The sequence below is a fragment of the Urocitellus parryii genome, chromosome 16, assembly GCF_045843805.1.
Source record: "Urocitellus parryii isolate mUroPar1 chromosome 16, mUroPar1.hap1, whole genome shotgun sequence".
Classification (NCBI taxonomy): Eukaryota; Metazoa; Chordata; class Mammalia; order Rodentia; family Sciuridae; genus Urocitellus; species Urocitellus parryii.
The window spans coordinates 16,532,136-16,539,371 of NC_135546.1; positions in this window are offsets into that span (position 1 = coordinate 16,532,136).

Below are 7,236 nucleotides of genomic sequence, written 5' to 3' on the forward strand. Positions count from 1 at the left end.
TTTTTCTGTGGTGCTGAGGATCGAACCCAGCGCCTCACACATGCTAGGCGAGCGCTCTACCACTGAGCCACAACCCCAGCCCCGTAGAATTTGTGTTTTCAACTTGGCACAAGTACAAACAAAAATTCCTATCTTCCAAATCAGATCTAGACATTAAATACATTGATAAGCGAAGCAACGAGTCTTCTGACCCCAGGGATGTTTTAAAAAGAAACTGGAGGTCCACCCGGACGCATGCAAAAGGACGTGAACTAGATTATTCCTCAGTGTGGTCCCCAAACCAGTCGTCTCAGCATCACCAGGGAACCTTCTAGAAACGCAAACTGCAGGGCATCTCTCCATCCAGATGTCAAAGGCCATGACAGACCTGCCGGAGGTATCAGGGAAGTCCCTGCTCACGTCTAACCTGAGTGACCTCACCATCCTGTGTGTGTTCACGTGCGTGCGTGATTCACAGGGCAGCCTTCTGTGGCACAGCGGACTGCCCCAGCCAGCTCAGCAGATGAGCGTGGCATCTGGCTTCCCTGCATTCCCAAACCGCCGGCCAGGCCACCTGACTCAGCAGGCACGTGCTTACTGGCCAGAAGGACAGACAGACATAGTCATAGACAGACAACAGCCAGACAGCCTGGCCTTGATTTCCTTATCCATAAAAATGGGCATCCCTTAAGTTACTCAAGTTGACATTAAATTTAACCCTCAGGCACCACCCTTTATGCAAGAGTTCAGACTCCCAACATGGGGGACCAGGAGATGACACTCTGCGGATTCCGGCAGAGTGAGGTCCAGAGGGAGCAGGAATCCATCTGTCCTGTGCCTTATTCTGGGGGGTGGAGGATGATGGGAAATTCTCCTTCTAAAGTCTACAAAACACGCCCACAACCTTCTCTTTCTTGTTTTCCTGGCTCTTCACCCCCTCTCTTGCTTTGGCTCATCCCTGATGTCCCCAGCGTGCCACCCACAGGGCCTGGCAAGGGGAAGCAGTGCCATCATACCTAATGGTGAGAGCCACGGGACGATATCAGCTCTTGAACGCAGGACTCTGGCTCCAAACACCCAGTTTCTTTCTATTCCTGACTTTTCTCCTGTCATCAAGAGGATTTCTTGGGCTGGGGATGGAGCTCAGTGGCGGAGCTCAGCTGGGGAGGCTGAGGCAGGAGGATTGCGAGTTCAGAGTTGAGGCCCTGGGTTTCATGGAGAGCAACACACACACAGAGAAAAAGAAAAAAGAACTTCTCAGTCTGTCATGGACACAGAGACAGAGCAAGCAGGGAGATTGGGAGTGGCCAGGAGGTGTGGGAAAAGAGAGAGATGAGAAATACAGAAAGGGCTTTGTAAATTGCTTATTTCCGATTTTTAATAACTTCTCCCACTCCTGGACAGCACCAATTCCTTATAGAAACTTGAATGAAATACAGGTACACAAGAAAAACAAATATTTCTTGGAATTCTAACCATCAGAAATAACTACTGTTGACTTAGGGGTGTGTGTATCCCCTTTATCTTTCTTTTTTTTTTATGTTCAAATACTTCATTTGTTACAAATGTGAGATTGGGCTATAGAGGCTTCTTTATGTGGCTCAGGGGTAAGATTCCCTGGGGAAAGTTAGGGCTGATCCTTCTTGTGGCCTAGAAGAAAGCACAGGTGTGCTCAAGATAACCAGGTCTGAGAGGAGCCACTCTTTGTCCTGAGCCGTCTAATAGACCCAAGAAATCTGCTAATGTAGCAGTACAGAACTGGTGTGCGAGTCAGCTTTTGTTACTGTAGTAAAACACCTGAGATAATCACCTTTAAAAAAAAGAAAGGTTTATGGGCTGGGGTTGTGGCTCAGTGGTAAGGTGCTCGCCTAGCACAGGCGAGGCCCTGGGTTCGATCCTCAGCACCACATACCAACAAAGATGTTGTGTCCGCCGAAAACTAAAAAATAAACATTAAAAAAATTCAAAAATAAATAAATAAAAGAAAGATCTATTTTGGCTCATGGTTAAGGAGGGTTCAGTCCCTGACTGGTCCCCCTTGCGAGAGAGAGAAAACTGGAATTCCACATTTCCTTGTGAGTGTAATAACCCCAGTGACAACCTAATACCTCTCAGTGCAGTGGCACATGCCTGTCATCCCAGCAGCTGGGGAGGCTGAAGCAGGAGGATCGCCAGTTCTAAGCCAGCCTCAGCAACAGCGAGGCGCTAAGCAACTCAGTGAGACCCTGTCTCTAAATAAAACACAAAATAGGGCTGGGGAGGTGGCTCAGGGGTTGAGTGTCCCTGAGTTCAATCCCCAGTAGGTACCAAAAAAAAAAAAAAAAAATCAGGCATCCAAAGCCACCTTCTCCAGTCACCTTGACCTCCATCTGACGGCTTCCTGTCCTGAAAGAGAGACAGGATGTTGCTTATTAAATCTCCACGTTGAAATCACCATGTAATAATTTGAAAATTCGGATCTTTGCCAGACGTGGTAGCAAAATTGGGGATCCCAATTTCAAGGCCGGTCTCAGCAACTTAGTGAGATCCTGTCTGGAAATACAAGATTAAAAGAGCAAGGACCAATAAAAATAAAAAATAAATAAAAGGGGTCCAGGAATATAGCTCAGTGGTAGAGCACCCTGGGTCCAGTCCCCAGTCCTTGGAGGGGTTGTGGGGGAGAAGAGAAAAAGAAAAAAAAAAAATTGACTTTTCTGGTTGTTTTTGGTAACAGGGATTTAACTCATTTATCACCGAGCCACACGCCCAAACCTTTTTATTTTATTTATTTATTTATTTTATTTTTGAGATGGAGCCTCCCTAAAATTATGTAGGGCCTTGCTAAGTGGCAGAGGAGGCTGGCCTCGAACTTGCGATCCTCCTGCCTCAGCCTCCGGCATGGTGGAGCCCAGGTAGACCCAGCAGTGGACAAATGCTTTCTGTAAAAAAAAAAAAAAAGCCTTTTTCTGTTGGCAACACTGCGGCCATCTTCCTTTCCCCACCCCCACTTTATCAATGCTGTTCTTATTCTCAGGAGATAGAGGCTTGCTGGTCTCCGCTCTGTCCTTGAGAGATAAAAAGTTGCTCTTCTGTGTTCTCAAGAAACAGTAACTTGCTTTCTGCAAAATCAGGCCAGGCTCTGCCAGTAGCTAGGCCTAAACTCACCCCTGATGGGCAGCCATGATTCTGGCCTGTAGATGGTAAAACAGCTGCTCTCTCTCTGTCTCTCTCTCTCTCTCTGCAAGGAGCACCCTGTCAGGGGCCTGATCATAAATCTGCTCATGCCTCTATCCTTGGAGTGCGCCTGCACCCCTTTTCTTTCACGCAAGGTAAATGTTTTGAGCTCTGCAGGCCAGGTGGCCCACAATTCACCTGTGACTCAATGCATGATCATGGCTGTGTTCCAGATACAGGGGGCCGGCTGAGTTTGGGCTATGGGACTGCAGTTTGCTGAACCCGAACTAGAGCGAAAGTGAGAAACAAAGACAGGTTGGAGAATACAAACCATAAAGGGCATAAAGGCATGCACCATTGCACCAGGATTCTTTTTCTTTTTCTCTATCCAAGTCTCTGGGATGTTGGATGTGATGGCAAGAGTCACAGTAGTGATATTTGACCCTGAGGTAATAGACTGAATGTTTGTGCCCTTGAAATTCCTAGGCCTCAAACTGAATCTCCAGTAGGGTGCTATTTGGAGGTGGGCGTTTGGGAGGTTCTGCATAAAGGGTGTTCTTGTCATAATTGCCTTAACAAATGAAGGAGAGAGACCCCACAGAACTCCCTTGTGCTTTCTGCCCTGAAGTCACAGGGAGAAGATATCTATTAACTAAGAAGCAGGCTCTTGGCAGACACCAAATCTGATACCTTGACACTTCCCAGTGTCAACAACTGCAAAACATACCTCATACAAAGGGCATTTCTCCCTTAACAATTGAGATAGGCAATAGCATTACCCCAAAAAAGAGATATCTAGCAATAAATATAACGAAACATAGATAGGATCTGCAGGTGGGAAAGTATACATTCTGATGATGAAAGAAATCAAAGCGGTAAATAAAGAAGAGAGAGCCTATGTTCATGGGTTGGAAGACTTAATATTGTTAAGATGCCATTTCTTCCCCAGTTGATCTACTAGTTCAATGCAATCCCGATAAAAACCCCAGCAAGTGACTTTTTTTTTTTTTAATCAACAAGGTAAGAACAAAGTCAGAGGACTCACACTACCCATCTTTAAGATTTGCTATCAAACCATAGTAATCAAAACTTTGGTATATTTTTCCCTCTTTCTTCCTTCCTCCTTCTCTCTCTCTACCCAACCCCTCTTTTTTTCTCTCTCTTTTTTTTTTTTCCAGTACTAAGCATTGAATCAAGGGGCACTCTACCACTACATCCCGAGCCTCTAATCTGCTGAGGTCAGCCTTGAACTTGAGATCCTCCTGCTTCAGTTTCTCAAGTCACTGGGAATTCAATGTGCAACCCCAACACCTGGGTGTGTGGTATATTTCAAAAGAATAGAGAGGGCTGAGGCAATGGCTCAGTGGTAGAGTGTTTGCCTGGGGACAACCTGGGGTCCATCCCCAGCACCGCAAATAAAAGAATAAATACATAGGGTGCTGGGGTCATTCTAGGGTCACGTCTTTCTGATTCTGGAAGTCATGCTGGGGTTAGGAAGTCAAGACTCTTAACAGGCGACTTAGCTTTCCATTGCTGTGACAAAATAGCTGAGATAAACAACTTTTTTGATTTTCATTAAATTTTTTTAAAGATTATTATTTTTTTTAGAGAGAGAGAGGGAGAGAGAATTTTTATTTTTTTTTTTAAGATAGAGTGAGAGAGGGAGAGAGAGAGAGAATTTTTAATATTTATTTTTTAGTTCTCGGCGGACACAACATCTTTGTTGGTATGTGGTGCTGAGGATCGAACCCGGGTCGCACGCATGCCAGGCGAGCGCGCTACCGCTTGAGCCACATCCCCAGCCCCTAAGAGAAGCAACTTTAAAGGAGGGAAATTTCATTTGATGCACGGTTCCAGAAGCTTCGGCCCATGTCCCCTGGGCTCAGTTGCTTAGCCTGTGGCGACGGAGCCCATGATCATGGCCTTGGCAAGAGCATGCAGAAGACTCCATCTCAAGGCGTCTGGGAGGCAATGAAGGAGGCTGGGAGAGGCGGAGCTCCTTAAATCCCTTTTGAAGCCACGCCCCATGACCTCACTTCCTGCCCATAGCCCCTCCCCTTAAAGGTCCCACTACCTCCAGTAGCGCCACAGGTAAAGCAGCAAGCCTTTAACAGGTCAACATTTAGGGGACACTGCCAAGCCACCACAAGCTGTTGTTATAAACCAACTCTTTTGCAGTTCCCACGGAAAGACATGGAGGGAAGTTAAATGCATATTACTAAGTGAAAGGAATCCATGTTTCTGAAAAGACCATATGCTGTGTGATTTCAACCAAATGATGTTCTGGAAAAGGCATAATTATGATCATAGTAAAAACACTGTTTGGGTGAGCTTTTTCACCGCTATGACCAAAAAGATCTGACCAGAACAATTGTAGAGGAGGGCTCACAGTTTCAGAGGTCTTAGTCCATAGAAGGCAGGCTCCATTCCTCGGGGCTCGAGGTGAGGCTGAATATCATGGCAGAAGAGTGTGGTGGAGGGAAGCAGCTCACGTGATGACCAGGAAGCAGAGGGAGGGGTCTCCACTTGCCAAGTTCAAATATATACCCCAAAGCTATGCCCCAATTCCCACCTCCAGTCACTCCCAGCCACTTCAATGGCCGCTCTGTTAATCCTATCAGGGGATTATTCACTGACTGGGTTAAGACTCATAATCCCAATTATTTCTCCCCTGAACCTTCTTGCATTGACTCACACAGTGAGCTTTTGGGGAATGCCTCACATCCAAACCATAACAAATATAAATGCATGTGGGGCACGGTGGTGCACACCTGTAATCCAAGCCATTTGGGAGGCTGAGGCAGGAGGATCACAGGTTGAAGGCCACCCTCAACAACTTAGTGAGACCCTAAGCAATTAAAGGGATTGGAATATAGCTCATTGTTATAGAACCCCTGAGTTAAATTCCCAGTGCCAGAAAGAGAGAGAAAGAGAGAAGATGGGTTGCCAGAAGCACAAGAAGTCAAGAGAGGTGAATAGGTGGAGCACGGGGAATGTCTTAGGGATGGTGAAATCAGTAACCATGTGACATTGTAATGGTAAAATACATGACACTACACATTTGCAAAAACTCACATAAGTTTATAGCACAAATGGTAAATCTTAATAAATTCAAAATTTCATAAAGCAGGTCAGGAGATTCCAGGATAGAATGCAGAATATGAGAAAACAATCTTGCCATATTACAAGCAATCTTACTAAGATGTGAACATTTATTAGGAATACTAATAACCAGCTAAGAAACTTGATAGAATAGATGTATGGTAAAGCCTTACACCAACACTCTGGCCAGTCTACTGGCCAAGAAGTGGCATCCCAGGTAAGTAGAAGCGCAGGTGGCAAACGCTGGGCTGGCCTGGTCACACAGAGCCCGCCATGCAGGCACAGGGGGCCAGCGCAAGGTGAGCTGGCCTTCAGGGGTCTGGTCTGGGCATAGCCCACTGCAGGGAGCACAGCAGCGGCAACCCACTTGAATGAAAGGCAGGACTTAAGAATTGACCAATAGTGTTAACGATTCCAAACCCTAATTAGCATAAGTTTGGACCAATAGAATTAGTACACTTTCAAACCCTAATTTGCATAAGTTTCGACCAATCGCAGTGACTCAAGTGATATATAAGGCGCTTCACTGACACCAGAGGGTATTTAGTTTTGTTGTGCAAGGGTAGTTGTTCCTATTTGAGTAAATTGCATTTTAGTACTTAGGCAGTGGAAGGCTATCCCTTTCTGGTGGTGAATATCTGTAATCACAGTGGCTGGGGAGACTGAGGCAGGAGGATTGCGAGTTCAAAGCCAGTCTCAGCAACTTAGTGAGGCACTAAGGAGCTCAGTGAGACCCTGTTTCTACATAAAATACAAAAAAGAACTGGGGGTGTAACTAAGTGTTTAATTACCCCTGATTCAATTTCTGGCACTAAAACAAAACCCCCCAAATACCTGTAATGCTTAGTTGTTGAGGCTTGCAGCTTGTGCAGACTTCAGTGATGGGTAGAATCAATGGAGTGATTTTGTTGTAAGACTTTTGCTCTCAATAGCATCCCTAGGTTTGCCTCAAGGGGTGGAAAAAGTCTATCTACATCTGCCTAGTTTTATTAAAAACAATCC